The 21,330-nt window shown below is 48.2% G+C and overlaps 1 protein-coding gene and 1 long non-coding RNA gene across 17 annotated transcripts in view; one reads left to right on the forward strand and one right to left on the reverse strand.

Annotated features, from left to right (window-relative positions):
- MAP4 (microtubule associated protein 4) overlaps window positions 1–6,348 on the reverse strand; it is a 170,719-nt gene extending 164,371 nt beyond the window's left edge. For 6 of the 13 annotated variants that reach the window (XM_056333967.1, XM_056333972.1, XM_056333966.1 and 3 more), the window contains exon 1: window positions 6,187–6,345. The gene's annotated coding sequence lies outside the window, so the exon portion shown is untranslated. Of the gene's footprint in view, window positions 1–5,799; window positions 5,857–6,186 lie in introns of those variants that run through there. The other 7 variants (XM_056333978.1, XM_056333977.1, XM_056333971.1 and 4 more) reach the window with 5 other exon arrangements.
- Window positions 6,349–8,056: 1,708 nt separating this feature from the next.
- On the forward strand, window positions 8,057–15,292 carry LOC130147209 (uncharacterized). 4 transcript variants are annotated; one of them, XR_008821155.1, is made up of 4 exons: window positions 8,057–10,410; window positions 10,719–12,369; window positions 12,912–13,081; window positions 13,187–15,287. It is a non-coding gene; the product is annotated as an uncharacterized LOC130147209 (long non-coding RNA). The 4 variants fall into 4 exon arrangements; XR_008821156.1 differs by having other exon boundaries at window positions 8,068–11,532; window positions 12,219–12,369; window positions 13,187–15,292; XR_008821157.1 differs by having other exon boundaries at window positions 8,068–10,845; window positions 12,219–12,369; window positions 13,187–15,292.
- The last annotated feature ends 6,038 nt before the right edge of the window (window positions 15,293–21,330 follow it).

Here is a 21,330-nt window from a genome sequence, read left to right on the forward strand (position 1 = left end):
AGAGAAAAGCTTGCTTTTTCAAAAAGATCTAGCATTCATATGCACAGTATCTACCAAACCAGTAAACTTTAAAAAATGAGAGTTTCTGCACAAAGGAATTTACAGAATTACCTTTTTTGGCTTTTCTCACTTCTTGTCAAAAATCCAACCAGCCTAACTTGTAGCAGTTCCCAGCTTTAATTCCATCCTAAAACTGGCCATCTTTGCATAGAATTACATCCATGTATGACTCATTCTCCAGCCCATTTTAGCCCTAGCCATTAGAGGCAAGGACAGCACTGATCCAACATGCCGGCCAACACAAAGAGACCATCATCAAATGTGGATGGAGGCGTTAAAATTAAAACATTAGTAGGCACTAGATATGAAACACTAGCAAGCCATGAGCACTTGACTGACCAGCAAGACAAGCCTACTTCATGCTCAACTGGATTCCTGACAATCTTGCTGAGGATCCTCTATCTGTGAGGGTCTGAGTTTTAAGATTTTATGTTCAGACAGCAGCTGCACGGCTTACTGAAGAACTTGCCTGTTACAACAATATAAAGCCCAGAATTATTTCATACATTTAAAACCCAGTCACTATCCCTTGGGCTTGAGCCTGCATTGTTCTCAGTCTGTCTTATGCTCATACTTGCAAATATTCCAGGTAAAAGGGGCAAAGTGTAGGTGGAAAATGGGAGTGAGTGACACAGGTTAATCAGGATTTTAATCATGCTAATGGATGTGATTAACTGCATACTTCTCCTAGAACCTTCCTGCAGCTACACATGAGTAGCTTGATAGCCAGAACACAGCACGAGTGAACTGCTCATCCCATTTTAATCTCCAGCTACACCATGTGTGTCACGTCACCCAGCGTGCAAGGATATACCTAATACTTAAACTTCTTTCCACCCACATATCAAATCTTCCACCATGCTAACACAGTCATTTTGGGCAGGGTACAAAGACTCCAGACTTGTGTTTGTCTACGCTAAAGTCTCTTTACAAAAAATTACCACTCCTGGAGACTAGAAATCTAACCTTCGCACAGGAAAGCTAATACAGGGCCTATTGCATTACACAAACCTGCCTGAATAATGCAACTACAACTACTTTTTTCTCTCTCTTTTTTTTTTTTTTGGCTAGTTTTATCCAAATCACAGGGACGTTGCTAGCTTTATCTCAAAGTTAGTATCTTGCTACTCCCTGGGGGAAGTATTAATTCAGCAGTTGCCACTCTCTCACAGGAAAATTCACGAGGCCAGCAAGGATTAAGAGAGCAACGAGAAATATCGTTTTCTAATAGTGAGGAGGTTGGGTAGGCAGAGAAGAAATCAGACTCTTCCTTCACTATTTCTAGGGGAGGACACATGCACAGCAAGAGAATAAATAACCCCACATCCTCCCACCTTCCAGCAGGTATTTCAAGGGAAGAATGTGTATTACAGAGTTTGAATATATTAGCATATATATATATATACATCCATTTTTCATCTAGGTAGTAGACTTACACTTCCCATTAACACAGCGTCTCCCTTGTTTTCTAGAGCAACAACTGCAAACATTCTGTTATCAAGCATACCAACATTTATAAAATATGGGCTTGCATGACATAATTTAACAACTTATTCAGAGGAGTTCCAGACCAGTATTTCTTGAAAACATATTCCCCACACACACCCCTTAGCACTATCCCAATACATTTGAGTGCTAGAGCTTAAATACTGCTTAAATATCCCACTAATGTCTATCCATAATCCTCTGGGGTTAGAATTCCCAATAATTTAAAATAACTGTAATATTTAACAATTTCCAACATAAAACTTTATTAAGGAGCCTCCCCAAGAGCAACAGTGCACTAGTGTAAGGCAGAAATATCCTATTCTTATTGTTATCAAGTTAAAAACAGCGTAACATCTACGGCAACCGATTTCACTGACCTTTTCTTACCACAAGAAATCCATCTGCATGTGCGAAACTAAGTCACGAAATTGGCTTCCGAGTTGTAGGAGGCTGGAGAAATCCACCACAGGGGAAACACAGGTTTGCGTGCTGTGCAAGCTTACCTGTACACTTTAGTCACATGGGCCGTACTTTGTTCAACCCAGCTTATGCCACCTCCTCAAGAACCTGATCCAAAGCACATCGACCCATTCTTCTGGGCGACGAACTCTGTAGCAGATGATGGCAGCAATGATGGCTCAGGCACAAGTCAAGCTGTTCTGCCACCATACTGTCTGCTATAATCACAGACACCTGCATTTCTCTGATCTACAGCTGAGTATAATTTAATCTGCCTTCAAGAAAAAAAATTGCACTATTAAAACACAAGGAAGCCATATACATGGCATTTGACTAAGGAAAAGATTGATCTATTTTAGTTGGGACAGGAAGTGTAAACTCGAAGCTACAGGAAAAAACTATCTGTCTTCCAGAGTAATATTTGCTTCAAGTTTGCCTCCCCAACTCCAGAAGCACATATACAAAACATAATTTGCCATCTACAATCAGACTGGCAACAACATGGTGAGTAACATGTCTTGAACTCTTCATTCTCAAAGCAAAAGACCAGAATCTTATCTTCCAATCTATGTCTGGACTAGCAAAATAAATTATTGGGGATTTTTCTGGGCCAAACCAACATGCAGTTATACATTGTTTGGCTTTTAAGTAACCACCACTTTCATTTAATTGCAAGTAGTTCAAATTCATCTTGACAGACTTATACCCTGTCCAACCAGTGGTTTCCTTTAGTCATATGCCAAACTTGTATCAGAATTTGGAAGTCTGCACATCATCGCTATGTACATTGAGACAAACGCACTTTAAGTACCAAGTTATTAGCTGAAGATATCAATAGTTTAGTGAACAGGAGGTTAGCTTAAGAATAGTACACAACAGCAGGAACAGTACTAACAGCGATGGGTCTACACTAGACCTGAACTCTGCAAGAATTCAAATCTGATTTAATGGCCCAGATTCATTTATTTCTAGGGAAAAAGAGGTAACCACTGAAATACTACAGAGGTTGGGACCTCAAATATAATTATAGCTCCATTTACTAAAATTAGGGCTGCGTCAGCCCTTTTACAAACACCAGAAAGGATACGTAACTCATTTGTTTAAACTGAGTATTCATCAGACTTCATAAAATGAGCTTAGGAGTAGAAATTGTTATGTCCCAGCCTCCACACAGCCTTATCTGCTGCTCCTTCAAAAAAACCAAAACAAAAAAAAACCCCAAGTTGCTTCTATTTTCATTGGATTTCTGATGGTCAGGTTGTCTTATGCTTACATTGTTGTTGGTGGGGGGTGTTTAACATCATAATGGAAAAAACAGTTTAAGCAATACTTTGGCATTTAAAACCTAGATTTAACTGTCTAGTGTCCCTGGAAGAGAAATGAATGAGTACTCTAAACTTCAGTTTTCAGAATTAGTATTGCCATCTTTAAATGACACTTACCAGTACTGTAAGGCAGGGCACACAGAGGTACCAGAGTAAGTCCAAGTTGGTTTCAACAGCTTATGGGAGCCTGACATGTGATTATTCACCTCCTGGTCTTTTCACCCCACTCTCTTACGATGCCCACAGCCAACTCATACAAAGGAGCAGGCAAGGGCTAAAGTTATGCATTTACCCACACCACTACACTACTCCTAACCTTCAAAGTTTCCCACAGACAAATTAGGCAACTTGTTAAAACAGATCTCCAGATATCCTGCAAGGGTGAGGTTCTGCAGTTCCCAGAGCTGAGCTGTGGTGTTCAACACTCCTAGGAACCTGCCCAAGGATCACCGGCCAGCAACTTGTAAACTGACTGACAAGAGCCATTAGCTTTTAAGAAACAATATGATGAAGTCAGATATTAAAGCTTCAGTGAGTATCCGCTGGCATAAGTGTACTACCAACAGGCTTCCCACTTCTTATTTAAGGACAAGACTGACATAATCCTCTCCTAATATCATCTGAGGACTCAGGGGGAACGAGGGGTAACCCACAAAACTGTACCCATGGCAACACTGTGCTCTAGGCTGAACTTGCAGGGCTGTGATCGTAAAACCACTGACACTTCTTTGTATTATTTGATATTTCCCTGATGTCATCTCTGCAAAGACACATAATACAGATTTAATAATATCCACGTCCTCCAGTTTTAGAGTCAACAATCACATTCACAAACAGATCAACTATTCTGCCTTTAAGCTTATTATTTGTCACTAACGAAGAAAACAAAAGATAAATGATATTGCTGCTGTTTCAAGAGCAAGTCAGATAAGGCCCTTTTATATCTGAAAAAGCTCATCTCTTCTGGTGTGAGAAGGGCAAAAAAGATTTAAAAAAAAAATTAAAAGAGCACATGAACCCTCCACAACGCATCTGAAAAGATAATCAGAAAATTTACCAGTTTTCCTAAGAAAAAAAAAACAAAACAAAACGCAAACTTAAAGCAATTTTAACACAGACAGGTCCATCCAGCCAATATCACTTTTATCCTAATAGTATTGCTACATAAAATACTTTTCACTTCCTTTTTTGGAGAAAGACAAATAAATCTAAAAGTTAATCAAGTTGCAAAAGCACCTCTTATATATATATATATCTCACCAGTGAAACATACACTACCAGGTGGAATAATCAAGCCTTGGCAAAGAGGAAATAAGCTGTACAACACCAGCACACCCCTGTCCTTTCAGTTCACAAAACAAAGCTACAGCAGCATCACACACAGAGCCCTACATAAAGGGGGCATAAGGAGGCACCGAGCAAGGCTTGCTATTCCACAAGCTGAAATACTGAGAAAGTACTTAGACATCTATTACATTATTCAAGAAGCCTTTCCGATACTCTGCTGAAATTGTAAGCTGGGAAGAATATGGTTCATTAAACATAGGACTCCAGCTTTAAAGAAAAAGAAAACTTTTAAAAAAAGCTAAAATAAATTAGTTTGTTAAATCCATACAGGAATGGAAACATAAGAACATAAAGGAAGGAAAAGAAACAAGGAAAGGAGCCACCAAGCAAGAGTTATCAAGAAGAACCTAAAAAAACCCAAACCAAACCCCAACATCTAAGTTCAGGTTTAATATGTTCACAGATCATGCACTTAACACAGCCTTCTAAGAGGGGTAGAGTTTACAACAAAGCATACTACCTACAGCAAGATACACTTAAGAGGTAGCTTCTGGCAGTAGAACAGCATCTTCAGGACCAAAAACTTCACTGTCTAGAGCTTCAACTTATCATCAGCAACCTTACATCATGCTGTAGCAAACATTTGTTTAATACTTATCACTACAACTGTTCTTTCCAAAAGAAGTTTGCTCATCTTGAAACCGGGCCTGATCTATATAAATAGATGTTTGAATCTGCCGATGACTGGGCAGCGCTACCATGCAGGCCTCGAGTGCCGCATCCACACCGCGCCACACCCAGCGCACCAGGCTGCGAGCAAGCAGCAACTCTGCAAATACTTATCCCTTCTGCGTTACCGAGCTGCGGCGCAAATATCCCCTGATGCAACTCCACAGCGATCCTTATAAAGCAGGGAAGGAGATTGGCCAAGCAGGAGGATAGTGGGGAAGGACGGGGGAAAAAAACACGTTACACAAAGTTTTGAGAGGTCCCAACGAGAAATGCCGATTCGCAGCGTTGCCCTCGACCCCCAAACGCGCCCCCCATGTGTCGGAGGGGGGCAGCTCTAATGGAGCCCCGCCGAACTTACCGCTGCGAGGGCTGCAGCCCACCCGCCCGCCCGCGGGCCACCTCAGCCTTTCCCCCCCTTGCAACAAAGGCGCCCCCCGGCAGCGCCCACCTCCTCCGGGACGACCCCGGCCGCGCAGATGCTCTCCTGATGCTGCGGGACCTTCCTCCCCCTCGCCCTCCGCCCTCTGTCACCCACAGCCCAGCCCGGCCCGCCCTCCCTCCCTCCCTCCCGCGCTGCCGGCGGCCGCCGCCGCGGCCTGGCCCCCCGGCCCGGCGCCTCCCGCCCCGTGCCCCTCACAAAAGACCCGGCAGCGCCGCCGCCCCCCGCCAGGCCCCCCCACAAGGGCGAGGCCGGAGCCCCCGCCGCCCGGGCCGGGCCGCCCCTCCATCGCCTCACACCGCCTCAGAGGGCGCCACGCCCGCTCCCCACTCGGAGCGGGGTATCCCCACGCCCTCTCGCCGCCCGCAGCTCGGAGCCCGCCGCGACGGCCCTTACCAGAAGCGGAGGGGGGCGCGGGGGGCTGCCGCCGGGACGGAGCCGCCTGGTCAGTGTCACTCTCCCCTGCGGGCCCGGCTGAGGGGAGGAGAAGGAGGGAACGGAGCCGCGCTGGCCTCACGCCGAGCGCAGTACCCTGCTAGCGCCGCGGGCGGGCTCTCGGCCGCTCCGCCAATGGCGCCGCGCCGCGCCCGCCGCCCGCCAATCCCCGCGAGCGCGGGCGGCGCAGGGCCGGGAGGGCGGCGGGCGGGGCTGAGGCGGCGCTGCAGTGACAGGGCAGCGAGGTAGGGTGCGGCGCGGAGGGGCCATGGCGCTGGGTGGGGCACGGGGAGAGGGGCCGCGGGGGCGGGCTGAGGGGACCAGCGGAGGAGGGGAGCCGTGGGGCGGTGGGGGTGAGGGGAGAGGCCTGAGGGGAGCAGGGACGGGATGTGGAGCGGGGGAGTTTGGGCTGAGGGGCATAGGGGCCCGAGGGGACGTGGCTGAGGGGAAGCAGAAAGTGGGCTGAAGGGATGTGGCTAGGGGAGGGTGGCTGATGGGAACGGTGAGGGGAGATGGCAGCGAGGGTACTTTGAAGTGATAGGGAATGGGCCAAGGAGATATGGTGAGGAAACACGGGGCTGAAGGGAGATGGGACTGTCAGGCAGTGATGGAGCCCGACCTCGACTGCGGAGACCCTCAGGGGTGGCAGGGTGTCTTTGCAGCACTGCTTTGGAGTTGGTGCAGTCTTGGAGGGGTGGTATGAGCAGACCCCCTCCCCAGGCAGAGGGAGCAACCCCAGCATGACCGTGCATACAGCACTGACACACAGTGATGGTCAGCAAGCAGCACATTTCAGTTCCTGGCAGCAAAGCTTTGTCATCTCACCTTTGGAGACCAAGATGGTTGTTCATAGACACAGAGCAGTCTGAGGGTGGATGACGGCTGGCAGGGGATGAAGACATCCCATGGGTTGAGGAGGGTGAGGTGGGGCAGGAGAGGACTATATTTGGCAGGGGAGAGGATGTCCTGGGAGCACGTGCACACCTGTATTGGACAGGAGGACTCACCGATGTGGTGAAGCAGCTGGAAAGACGCTTGCAATAAAACACAGCATCCAGGGACAGATGCATAGATTCCACCGTGGCCCTTCTGGTGCAGAAATGCAACCCTCCTTGCATGCAGGACAGGAGAACAAGACATAGGGATGAAATGTAGATAGCAGGATGGTAGGTGATGAAAGAACATGCTTTTTATGGCAGGCATAGTTGTAGAATCACAGAATCCCTGAATGGTTTGGGTTGGAAGGGCCCTTAAAGCCCCCCCAGTCCCACCCCTGCCACGCACAGGGCCCCCTTCCCCCAGCCCCGGTGGCTCCCAGCCCCGTCCAGCCTGGCCTTGGGCACTGCCAGGGCTGGGGCACCCACAGCTGCTCTGGGCAGCCCGTGCCGGCGCCTCGCCGCCCTCACAGGGAAGGATTTCTCCCTCAGCTCTGATCTCCATCTGCCCTCTCTCAGTGCAAAGCCGTTCCCCCTTGTCCTGGCGCTGCAGGCCCTTGGGAAAAGCCCCTCCCCAGCGTCCTCGCCGGCCCCTTTGGGTGCTGGAAGGTGCTCCAGGGTCTCCAGGAGCCTTCCCTTCTCCGGGCTGAACAGCCCCAGCGCTCCCAGCCCGGCTGCGCAGCAGAGGGGCTCCAGCCCTCTGGCCATCTCCGTGGCCTCCTCTGGCCCCGCTCCAACAGGTCCGTGCCCTCCTTATGCTGGGGGCCTCGGAGCTGGAGGCGGCGCTGCAGGGGGGTCTCAGCAGAGCGGGGCAGAGGGGCAGAGCCCCCTCCCTCGCCCCGCCGGCCACGCTGCTGGGGATGCAGCCCAGGGCATGGGGGGCTTTCTGGGCTGCGAGTGCACGTGGCCAGGTCACGTCCAGCTTCTCGCCCACCAGCACCCCCAGTCCCTCTCCTCAGGGCTGCTCTCAATCACTTCATTGCCCAGCCTGTGTTGATACTGGGGGTTGACTCAACCCAGGTGCAGGACCTTGCACTTGGCCTTGTTGAACTTAATAAGTTTTGCAGGGGCCCACCTCTCCAGCCTGCCCAGGTCCCTCTGGGTGGCATCCCTTCCCTCCAGCATGTCAGCTGCACCACATATCCTGCTGTTGTTGGCAAACTTGCTGAGGGCGGCTTGGTCCCGGTGTCTGTGTTGCCAACAGAGTTGTTAAACAGTGCTGGTCCCAGTACGAACCCCTGAGGAATGCCACTTGTCACTGGTCTCCACCCAGACATTGAGCCATTGACCACAGCTCTTTGAGTGCGATCATCAGCCAATTCCTTACCCACCAAGTGCTCCGTCTCTCAGATCCATGTCTCTCCAGAGACAAGGGTGTCGTGTGGGACAGTGTCAAATGCTTTGCACAAGTCCAGGCAGGTGACGTCAGTCACTCTTCCCTCCTCCACCAACACTGTAACCCCACTGTAGAAGGCCACCAAATTTGCCAGGCACAGCTTGCCCTGAGTGAAGCCACGTGGTGCACATGGCTGAAACTCCCTCAAACAAGAGAAAGGTGAGATCATACAGTATTGGTACAGTGACAACAAACATGCAGGAGGAATATTCAGCCTCATTCTTCACGGTTTAAACCATCACAAGCTATTATGGAAATTAAACCACAAGGGAGGGAGATCATCCCCTGTCTGTCGACAGCAAGGCTCCTGCATGTGCCCAAGGGCTGTATGTGTCACTCATCTGACCCGAGGGAGCTACTGAGCTACTAAATCTCATGAAAATATGTGGCATGTTGGCCTGCTAGATAAGAAAATCAGTGTGGTGACTAAATCAAAACAAAAATAGGTGTGTCTCTTATGTCTGGTCACTTGAGGGAGGAAACACCCTTTGCATCAGGCTGTGGAAGGGGGCACACCCCATCCATGTAGAGTTAAGGTTGCAGCTTCTGCCTGACCCCCTCTTCCCAAACCTGGGAGTGTGGGTACATTTCCAGGGCCAGAGCTTGTAAGGGGAAGACAGCAGGGAAATTCTGTGTCCTGATGAAAGTCATACATATAACAACTGCTTGTACCATGTGCTATTTTTAAGGTCTAAGATTAAATAGCATCCTAATGGCTTTCTTTGGAAGGATCAGGCAACGGTTTGAATTTCAGCGCTGTCCCAGCCTACCTTGGGCTTCAGATCATTATAGGCTTAAAAATCCCTCTCTCTCCTTAGCAGATCCACCTCTCTTGTCCTCTGGAGCCTTTCTGCTAACTGTTCTCCGAGATGACGTAGACCCTGGTTCTCGTGCAGGACAGCAATTCCTGTGCCTGTGGAGCAGCCATAGTAATACAACAAAAAGCAGTGGGTTACATCAGCGCCATGTCGGGGAGTACATCTGACCTGCTTTTGGTTTCAAAAAGAACTTCTAGTTCTTCCCTGAGCCTTGAATTTATTCCCCAAAATAAAACCTTAAAGAGTCCAAAGCCTAGCCTTCAATACAGTGGTCACACGGGAGCAACCTATTGGTGTTTTAAGGAGACAGAAGTGTCCAGAGTTCACACTCGCCCTAGTCCCAGCCAGGCACACCTAACCAGCAGAAATCAGAGCAGGCAGCCGCCCTGCAATGCCATAGGTGTGTCCATTATAAACTATGCGTTGCAGCAGGCAACTGTCCAATATAATCCAAACATCCTTATTTCATTGCACAAAGGGCTTCCTACTTACAAAATCTGAATTTATAAACCCTGGGTGGTGGGCTACCATCAGCCCAAAAGCTGTGATCTGTTTCTACAGCATGTAGCATCACAGTCCGGGCAGCTGTCTCCCATCACTGTTCTTCCATACACATTGCTAGCTAAGAACAAATTCTTCTGGTTGTCTCATCCCCATCTACAGCTTTTTCTTCATAATATGTGGCATGCTCCTTGCACATCTTAAGCTGTTATGGGTTTTTTACCCTATTATGCATAGCTTCTCAGTACACTGAGAACTGGGCTTCCTGGTTTTCTTAGATCCTGTCTTGCTTCAGCTGAAGGCAGTTGAATTTTTGTCATTGGTATTGGAAGGAGCAGGATGGAAGAGAGAATTTCATAGCTCAGCTTACATCTGAAGGACAGAATAACTTGTTCCTGATCAGAAGGAAGGAAGGAAGGAAAAGCAATATATAATATGAGCTACACCTCTGTCCTCCACACAGATGAATTCCTGCAACTGTTCAGCAATCATCAATGTAAAGGCGGGATGAAATCCCAGCTGGACTTGTTCCTAGGTGAACAACTGACTGATGTGTTCCCTTAGCTGCTAGCATGCTTACAAGCCTAGCTTCCCCAGAAAAAACTCCTGGCTCCTTTATTATTCTACCTGAGCTTAGCTTCTGTGGGGACACTGTTTAATATGAAACTTCCTTGTTTTAGTTCAAAATCTGAAGTCTGCTCTTTGCTTTATGGGAGCAGCTCTAGGACAGACTCCATTCGTTGCCTCCCCACATATTTTTGCTATGCAAAAATTCAGAGCATCTCATTTATCTTTGTTTATCCCTGGAAAGAATATAACCTACTTCTCCACTTGCTTTTCCAGCTGCCTTTCTGGACTCCGCGAGTCGTCTCTCAGCTCCGTTTGTCCTAAAAGAGAGGGCAGCAGGAACCACCCTCCTCGGTCATATGGCAGTCAAAGTCTATGAGAAGCTACCGGTGTATCTGTCCTTGTAATAGCAAGTAATTTTTTATTTTTTTTTTTTTGCAGGGGGAGGTGGAGGGAGAGAAGGTGCGTGGGCAATAGCTCTGCCCCTTCATCAAGTCAGGCAGTGAAAGTGGATGGGGTAAAAGTAAGGGGACCAGCTTATCTCCCTAACGAGTCCCTCCAGGCCAGGCCCATTAGCCCAGCAGGGCAGGTAAAGCAGGCCAGCAGTCAGGCTGCTCTTCGTGTAGGTCTGACTTGTATCATGTGAGTCACTTGTGAGCGCTGAGGGAGCCAGGCAGGGAGAGCTCGTTTCTGGCAAATGCTTGTTCATGGCCACTTTGATGGGAGACAGTGCAAATTAAGGACACTCGGTAACGTGGCAGGGCTTGGCTTGGCTGTTCCAGGGCATTGACAGTAAAAGTCTTGGAGAGAAACAGCGATGAACAGTGCGGCTTTCTGGCCCATTTATCAAGAGTTTGTCATTCTCCCTTCAAAGCATATGACATGATAGCCAAAGGTGAATGCTCAACATGAGAAGTGCTTGGGAGGCAAGGCTGCTGGGGATTGTCCTGGCTCCGCAGGGATGCCGCTTTAAAAGCCCCGTGTTGCTGAGAGGTTCCTGTCATCCCTCTGATCTCTCAATCATTTCAGACATGCAGCAGAGCCTGTGGAGGGGTCATTTCCAAAAATGAGTGCTCGTCAGTGGCAGTTAGTAAGTAAGGCACCCTGAACCCTCTATAAAGAAGGAGAAAGAAAAAAAAAAGCACCAGTTCTATAAAGTGTTTGAGTGGAGCAAAGAATTGCCTCAGCTCTTACAGTAGCACCCAGGAAACTTTTTTTCAGGAAACTTGGGTTTCTGTATGCTTTTGAAAGTGAATGCCTGTAAGCATCTTGGAGAATTTGAATACTCCTACAAAAGTAGCCTGCAACTTCCACTCCCATGCTGCTGTCTTCATTTCACATCCACTTCCCTCTGATGAATCAGGCATGCAAGAAGAAGCTAACTAGCCCGAGTGAGGCAGGACGCCGCTCCGGCAAATACAAAAGCATTGTGGGGCGCTGACAGATATTGGCCGGCCAGCCAGCCAGGGCTGTTATGCTTATCAAAGCTGACTCCAGCACAATGGAAGGCATGGAATTTTGGCCAGGGACCCCTGCCACCCCAGAGACCTGTCAAATCTCTCTGACTGGTCATGGGATTTGCCTTGCAGCTGGCACACCCCGTGATCTTCTGATCTGGGATTGTCTGTCAACTGTAACCTGGTGCGCAGGGCGAGGAGGAGGAGGGTGGCTGCAGTGCCATGCTGAGGCTGTGGGAGCAAGTAGTGCTGCTGAGGGCTCTGCGGTCCCCGGGGCACCATCAGAAAGCACAGCTCTAGCTGCTGTCCTGCATCCCAGGTCCTACTGTGAGTGACCCAGGGTGTGGGATGCTTCCCGCACTCAGCACATGAACCAGAGCATGGGCGTTCGCATGCGGGAAGAGGAGAACCTGCCAAGGCTTGCCATCATGTGGTAGCTGAGGTTTGCATCTAAGCAGAGCCTTGTCCTGGTAAGTGCTCGACAGCCTGGCCTGGAGGGCTTCATCCTGCTCCTCTGCACTGGAGAGGGCGTTTAGCATCAGGTTGGCAGAGCTGATCTCTCCTCCAGCCTGGGCCTCTCGTAAACCAAGCCCAATTATTCTGAGACAGAAAATTTGAGTCTGTGCTGCAATGACAGAATGAGATGTCCTCAGGAGTCTGCGTGTAGCCTTGAGTTACCTTTTATAAATAGGTTAACAGCTGGAGGGCCCGTGTGTGTTTAAAGGGAAAAGACACAGTACATGCCCTATATGATATGCTCTGTCCTAAGCAATTCTGCCATTCTGTTGATTTATATCTGGAGATTAAAGGATTTGCCTTTCAATCAAATTATTCTTCTCAAACTACCAAGTGGGGGAGAGAGGGGATTTTGATCACATTCTCCACTCTGTGCAGCTATCCCCAGTGAAGCCACAGAAATTTTCTCCCTTGCTGTGCAATACATGCAGCTCGTGAATTACTCCCGCTCACTTTGATGGTGATTTGCTATTTCTGTCCTGCTTCTGGTGCACAGGACATTTGCGGCGCAGGAGCGGGTGAGAGGTCTTTGGGCCCCCAGGAGCTTCCAGCCCAAAGCAGACAGAGCATGTAACCAGGACTGACAAAAGCCGTGTGATGAGACAGAAGACGACTGTTCTAGGGAAAAGCAGGCTGCAAAGAGCCCGGCTCCATCAGGCCCTGCAGGTCTGCAAGAAGTTCTGTGCAAGCCATATCCCTCACCAACAAGGAGAGCGTCCCAGGGATCAGAGCCTAGTTAGCTTTGATTTTACTGTTCTCTTCCTTCCTCAGGCGATCAGATACAAGATAAGGCTCAGAGAGCGGCAGAGGGGGACGTTTTGGTCACTCATCTAGAGGCTGGAAGGAGCAGATCTGAGGACGATGAGATGGAGGACACGGGTGTCTGGAGGACTGCCATGCCTCTGTTATGAGATGTGCCATCACTGCTTGGACAAAATGAGGGGACTGTGAAAGGCAACGGAACCTCACATCTCTTCAGTGTAGTACCCTGTGTCAGATGGTACTGGGGCCAGGCACGGAAGTTTGCCAGGCCAACACAGAGGTGATCTCTTCACGCTGAATCTCATCCTGCACCTGGATTGCTGCCTGGCTGAAGCTCTGGGACAGGAGGGTTCATACACTTTCCATACAACTCATTATGACTATTCCAGACATTCCTGGGACCCAACGGTCTACTCCCTTTCTGAGTCCTAAAAAGCCAGCAGCAACACTTTCTTGTGGCAACAAGTTACACAGGGTAATGGTACATGTGCAAATTAATGGTTTGGAGTGTGCTGCTTTCCAATTCCTTTGTTTTTGTGTTACAACAAAAAAAGAAGTGAAAGGTTCCTGCTGTACTTTCTGTCAGCCGTTCAGCATTTCCTCTGGTTCCATCGCATAATTTCTGACTTGCCTTTTTTTCTGAGGTGGCTGATGCCTCAGTGTCCCATCACGTGCTCTTCCCTCTCCCGTGGCTGCCCTCCCGGCTTTTGGTGAACAACCCTGAATTCTCCAACTTCCTTGTCGTGGTGGGATGAGGCAGAACTATGGGTATCATCTTTGGAAAGACATTGCTGTTTACATACATTTCCTACATCCCTCATCTGGGTTCCAGTACTTTCATTATACCTCATCTTACTTCCCTTAAAGCTCTAACAACCTGTTGTTCCCCTTGCTCACAGACAAGGCAGAAGCCAGGGCAGTGCTGTCTACAGAAATGCCCAAGTTCTGTTTCTGAAACGACACAGTCACTTTAGAAACCTGACTCCCATGAAATTCCCCTTGGTTATCAAAACAGCTGAGAGCACTTCGGCTGTCTGAAGAATTCTCAGGGCATTTTCTGCTGTTTATTTTCCCTTTGGGCAGTTCGCCCATTTGTGCAAACCCTATGAAAGAGCAGGTGTGATGGAAAGCCCGTATGCGTGATGCTCATCCACAGCTGTGCAGCCACCGCTGGTCCCATTTTGCACACTCATCAGTTCAGACATGCAAATAAAGGGTGTGTAGTTTTCATTTATATGCTTTAGCTTTAAATACGAGCCACACAGGGAAGTTGCATGAAAACCATCTTTTCAGGCTAGAAGCAAGCCCTCGGTGTGAATTAAAGGCAGTGTCATATTATCAGCAAGGACAGAGCTCGGCCCTTCTTGATCAAAAGCTGCTTTCCCTGGCAGCTCGTGCCAATGGAGGCAGCAGGGTGCCAAACCCCATGCCAAACCCGAATTATTCAGCTACAGTAGAGCAGAAGGCGGAGACCTCCCTATGTAGCGCACCCAGCTCACTGCAGCATCACCTGGGAGACCTTGTGAGAAGCCCTTTGCCCAGCTGGAGATGGCCCGCTGGCCCTCCAAGGTGCTCAGCACCAGCTCAGCACCACCTGAGTGGGCAGCACAGCCGTGTGCCTCAGCCAGCTGATGAAGCCTGCCCAGCTGAGCAGGCGATGGAGCTCTGGGCTGGGGAAGGATGGACCTTCCAGCACATTCAAAGGTGTTACTCACTGAGATGCATTTCTCAGGCGTGCGATTGGAGAGGTTTTCTGAATCTGCTCCCAGACCTGGCTGCCAAGAGAGAGCAGCATATATGAAGCAGAGAAAATTAGCTAACCCCTGAGGCTGGGGTTAGAGAGGGGATCTCTGAGGAATTACCTCACATCCAAAACTCTAGTAGGGAAAAAAGGAAGGTACTGGCTGGGGGGAGGGTGTAACTGCGAGAAACAGGCCTGAAGGAGAAAAGAGAAAATGCATCATTGCGCTGCATGACATGGCTGCAGCAGATAGCTGCTTGAATTATACATAGAGCAGAGGGCAGATTACATCAGAATTAAAAGTTGCCTGAAAATGCCAAAGAATGAAACTCAATCGGTTGTATAAAAATTTAATTACCATGTTGTTAAACCCTAGCTTTCCGGAAGAGACAAAGTAAACACGGTTTCTGGAAGACTATTTCTTCCCTTGGGACTCCATGATAGACGTGGAGACCTGATTGCAAAATTTCATCCTTGCCAGTAGGAGGAAAAAAAAAATGCATGCAATATCCAAAGCTTAGGCTCAAAAGCCACAAACTGCAATATTTTTTTCTACATATCTTTCTGCTCTCACTTTAAAAAGAAACGAGAGCTGGGGAAAATGACAGCAGCTTCCATTACTATGGGTGAGAATTCCCATTTAAATTCTTATTCATCTTCCAAAAATGAGACACTTTAAGGAAGGGGGGGGGGGGGGAGGGGGGAGGGAATGCACTCCAGTTGCTTGGAATAGAAATACAACTCGTTCATACAAAGCATGGAAAATAATGATAATCCAATGAAAAAAATCTTGGCAGACTATGAAATTCAGAAAAGGGAGAAGGGGAGAGAAAAGGCAGAGGACGCAGAAAGTCTGAGCGATTGCAGAAGTTAAACTCAGCAAGAAGGCTGAGACAGCCCCTCAATGGCACTTCACAGAGCCATCGGGTAAAACATGCTTCGGGGAGAGCAAGCAGGCATTTAGGGCCCAGCAAAGGAGGGCTGTTGGGACTGATTTAAAATATTATTTTGGTGTTTAATTTTTGCAGTCAAGAGGAGTTATCATACAAAATAGCCCGGCAGCAGACAGGCAGAAATTAAGGAAAACATAGGTGCACCTCTGTGAATCAAACCTAATTGGAAGCGTTCACCAGACAAGGATCCAGGCAACCAAATAGCCCAATTCAGCTATTTTCAACTTTTTGATAAGCTGAATTAATCACTATTAGCAGCGCTTAACTGTGAAGTGGTATCTGTATTAAAGACTGCCTTTGAAGGGGAAGAAAACAGACTCTGAAGGAATCAAAGCCCCCCTCATCTAAACTACTCCCAGATTATTCGATCTGAAGGTTTGCGGCAGCTGGGAAAATTATGGGTGTGAAATGCCACAAAATAAGTGATAAAGAAATAAGTGATAAAGACTTCTATAAATAGATGTCTTCAGTGCCAGCACCAGTCAATAAACAGAATCATACAGATAGAGCGAGCTTGGGAAAAATGAATCCTACAGACAGAGAGAAGAAGATTACAAGAGCGTTAGGAAGACAGAAGATCAGAAAGCTGTGTCGCAATTAACTCATTTAAGAGTATAGTTTAATACGCTGGCGACAGACGCCAGCAAGCAAACCTTTAGCAACATAAAGATGCCATATGAAAGCAAAGAAGATATTGTCTTGAAAGCCTGAAATGACTCAAGAATTCTTTCCTAAATTAAAAACAATCCCCAAAGGTCATTACACATCATAATGAAATACATGCTACTGTTGCCGCTTAATATAAAATCCTCTAGTCCTCAAATAGCCCCAGTTCTGGAGTCGCTGGAGTAGATCTGCGAGCAGCAGGCTAGCTGAAGATACATGGGATTGATTAAACCTGAAATTTTAGGTAACAGGAGAAACTGTAGAGGCAACAGGGAGTTTGAAAAGCTGTGGGGTCAGACAGTCTCCAGGCAAATGTCACAAGGCGTTGAAGGCATTGTTAGCATCCCTAAGGGGTGACCTTCAGGCCATTCCTTTCAAGAGAAAGGTCCCCAGTCCACGAAAGAAACTGCTGTAGTTGTTCTCCTGGTGAGAGGAGCCTTTGCTGTGTGCAGTTCTTAGAGGCCCATATCGTTACTGAATCACTGTTTAAAGATTTTAGCAAAAACACTAGCTAGTGAACTGCAGACTGTGCTTGTGGTTTATATAAACCCCAAATGAAGCTGGATGAAGCAAGGACAGTGTGCAGATCTGCTAACAGAGCACTGGGAAACCTTCAGAGGGCTTGCTTTTAGCCAGCAGAGAGCCTTTTAATTTTAGCTCTATGAATCTTTCATTGCAGAGAGAGTTTTGGGAAGGGGGCTCTCTGACTGAAGTCATGTCCCATGTGGACATCCCCCCCAGATTTTGTTAATGGACAACTTCTGTCGGTGTCAGCCCCAAAGCAGTTTTAAAACTCAATGGATTAATTCTCCTCTGTGTGAGAACAGGCTCCGACGCCTATTGTCTCCTCTACTTGGCCATGGAGCCTTTGGAAGAAAGAATAAGGGATAATCAGTTTGTCACAACTGTCGGGAGTGCACTGCGCAGAGCTTTGCATGCTGACAGAGTAGTACCGGTTGTAACCAGCCCTAACATTTCCCTAAAATTAGTATCTAAATCAATCCATTGCTTTGGGAAAGCATCTTCTTTTGAATTAAATTATTCCGGATCTGAGTATTAGCAATATTTTTGCTAAACTTGAGCTGTCACCCTACCAGAGCATGATTAAATATTAGTCTGCAATGAATTCCTCAGGAAACCTGAGAAGTAAAATGTGAAACCACTGAGAAAAGCCAAACAACTTAAATGTCAAATTGCTGCTTCAGCAAATGGAAGCAGATTTGGAGCACTCGGGGAATTTCTTTCTGGAGCACATGCAATTTCTTGGTTGAGAAGATGAGCCACAGCCGTAATGAATGTTTTGCCAAGCCTATATCTGGTTTCAAAATCTTCCCACAGTCATCCCAAATAAGCATTGGTGAGAATGCAATGTTATTAGAAAGGGGAGAGGATAAGAACAGCCTGAACATTAATGAATGAATGTAGGTTTGTAACAGAGGCTTGTTGAACTGGGGGATCTAGCTCAAGGGTTTTAAAACGGGGTCACGTCTCCCGCAGAAGCAGGGAGGGGGAAGGCGGGCCATACCCTGAGCCTGCACTTGGTGGGTCCCATGGGAACTGGGAGAGCAGAGCCCGGCCGCCTCACACCCCCACCACAGCCAGCCCCTCGCCCTCCTGACGCGCCCCCTGAGGATGCTCTTCTCTGCATCCTCCCTTCACGGCCCCCAAGGCAGAGCTGTGCCTGTTTGCACAGGTCTGAGGCCCACTCCATTGTGTGTGTCCCTGTGTACGTGTGGGGATCTCCAGGGCTCCCACCCAGTGGGCTGATCCCTGCGGTGACACCAGACTTGTGCCACCACCTCCCAGCAGTCACCAGCTACAGCAGCCCAGTGCAGTGGAAACCCTTGGAGACAGCTCTGACTCCTCCAGATCAGCTGTCCAGAGACAGGAGAGGCAACAAAAATGCCTGGGTGGTGTGATGATGGGTGAGATCCAGCACAGCCAAAGGGCAGAGTATCTGTCTGTTTGGGGAGCTGCCAGACAAGCTCCCCCAGGTGCTGGCGGATGGGACCAAGGTCACGGTCTCGGTGGGCAGAGGGGTTGTTGTGCACCTGACTTCCCTCCTTTACTGGGCAAAAAGCCAGTGAGTGTAATTATTGCTGCACTGCCCTGTGTTAATTAAAGAAAAGAATCGCCACCTCCAAAAATGCATTCATATATTTTAGCAGAGGTTATTCTTTTTCTTTCTTTTTTTTTTCTTTTTTTTTTTTTTTTGTCTTGGACCGAAGCAGCTAGGCATTGCTCTTGCTCACTGGTTCAAGACCTTAATCATGGAATAGGAGATGTAAGCACTGGGAAAGCAAAGGCATACTTTCAGGAATACAGCCAGGCAGTTGCTACAAAAACTTTCCTGACTTATTTAGAAACAGAAACAAACTCTGCAAGCCCCCCGGTTAAGCCTGCAGGGCCGCAATCAGGCAGCACCCACCACCCTGTGCTGTACGTTACCAGCTGGCTGAGGCCACCAGGGCTGAGAGCACAGCCTGGAGCTGAGCAGCGTGGGGGCATCGGGACCTCTGAGTCCTTGCAGCTCCAAAACCCCATCGTTCCACCACATGATGGTGCCTGCCCAGCGAGGACACTTTCAAGCAAACTATGTAATTTTCCCTTTACTGACAGCTTTGCTGACAAGGTTGTGTACTGAGATCGCCGCGCATTGCCGCAGTCAGGCTTCCATCTGGGAGGGGAGAACCAACGGCTTCACTTGGCAACGTGATGAAAGAGCATCCATGTAAGTATTGCTTCTAAGGTTCCTCGTAGGGTTAGATTAAAAGATAGGTCAGAAGAAATCTTGGAAGGATTGTGATGAGCGCCCAGTTATTACAGAGCATTAGGATGCGATTTGTAACCAAATATTACAAATATGGCTATTTATTACCAAATGATCCTGTGGTAATCCCTTGGGCCTTCCCAGCCAGAATGCTCAGGCACAAAGAATGGAGAGATAATCTCTCTTCTAGCAGTGGACGACAGACAGCCTCTTGTTCAGAGAGGAAAACCAGGCCAGAACTGAAGGAACAGTTCAAAAAAAGGGAGTTTGTTGTTAAGGGACGGCTGGTGTATCAGGGACCTATTGCACAAAACCAAACAGTGCAGAACAGGGGGCCTGGCTCTTTTGTTGCCATTTATTTACTACTGAAAATAGGCTTAGCTAAAAACAATCATCCTATTTTTAAACACTAATGCTTGTTAAAAAAATATCTTCTTTCCTCTCAGGGCAACAGAGGGGACTTAATAAAATATCAGCAATAACATCCTGATGCTGTGCAGAGGCTCGCTCCACAGCCTCCGGGACAGAGCTCTTTCAGCTGAGTCTTGCAGCAATTACGTCTGGTTCTAATACTTACAGGCCATTAATTTTAAAGCATTTAAAGTTGCTAAACAAAGAGACAGCGTAAAATAGCTATTTTATGCATATACATACATATAATGATGTGCAGTATAGGATTGCTACTATTGTTTCCTCATAAGGCATTCTTGTTGATGAAGAGGTGACGCTGCTTTCTGTCATTGACAGAGACCTTTGGATGCCCATGGCAGGTCGCTGCTCAGCGCCAGCACGGCTCCATGTGTGATGGGGAGGTGGGTGCCTAGAAGAACAAGGGGGTGAGGGGGAAGGGATTCAGGCTGCTGACAGAGGCCACATTGCTAAAAAGACCAGGTCTTTCATGCCTGCATCTCAAACATCCCACAGCTGTAGGAGCAAGGCTCAGGGTTTGCTGAAAAGTATCTTTAGCTCAGTTTGTCCAGCCAAGCGTGCAACGAATGCTAAGGATCATGAGTGCTACCATTAATATAAATGTTGTACCATTTGTACAGATGTAGTACAATCTGCACAAATCTTGGCTGCTTTATTTGAATATTGAAATTCTTTTCAGTGGCAATTTGGTGAAACATGAAAGTGCCCCGGGGCATTGGTTGCGGTGGGGGGAGAAATGGCAAATCTCTGCCTCTCTGGGACTCCTTCAGGTGCTGCATACTGAAAGTCCCTGTGCACGCAGCGGAGCCGTGAGGAGTATTCTGTTCTTTTTAACTGGAACAGCTTCTCCTCCTAGGCTGATTAAAATGGCTTGTAATGAATGCTTCGAGCAACCTGATACCGTGACTCAACTGAAATCCAGCTCTGGAGGAGCCAGCTGCCCAGGGATCTGCTGCAGGAGGAGTTCTTGGTGGGCCTGGCATGCCAGAGAGCAGAGCAACGCTCGCCACAGCACAGAGGCAGCCTGATTGCACAGGGGACAGCAGGGAATTATGGCAAAGTCCAGCTCTGTTTGGAAATAACGGAGTTATTTATGAGTGGGTGGGTGTCTGCATACTTTTGTCAATAGCAACATCACTCTAGAGAAAGAAAAGGCTATTCTAGCTGTCCTGCGGTGAGGGAGGAGAGAGCCTGGCTTATTGTGCAGGGATCTCCTCATCACTTCCAGCAGGAAGAAAAAGCTTCTGAACCCCAGTTTTGCCATCAAAGTATTCACCAGGGCACAGCAGCTCTTGCTTGGCTCTGGCCAAAAGCAGTGTGAGTACTTGGCTGCAGAAATGGCAGAGAAAGCGACTTTAAGGCCTCTTAACCTCACGCCTTTTGTTGTTCTCAGGCTTTCTTGCTGTGTTCCCGCTGACACGCAAGAGAGTGTGAATCGTGTGGCAGCCAGCGTTCCCTGCCACCCGCCAGCTGCCTGTGCCTGTGCCTGCCCCCTCCACAGCCCAGCAGCCCTGGGGCAGAGCCCAGGCTCCCATCCAGGCTCCCGCTCCCGACTCGGCACAAACATGCTTCTGGAAAAAAGGACGCGTGCATC

The sequence above is a fragment of the Falco biarmicus genome, chromosome 4 (assembly GCF_023638135.1).
Source record: "Falco biarmicus isolate bFalBia1 chromosome 4, bFalBia1.pri, whole genome shotgun sequence".
NCBI classification, from domain to species: Eukaryota; Metazoa; Chordata; class Aves; order Falconiformes; family Falconidae; genus Falco; species Falco biarmicus.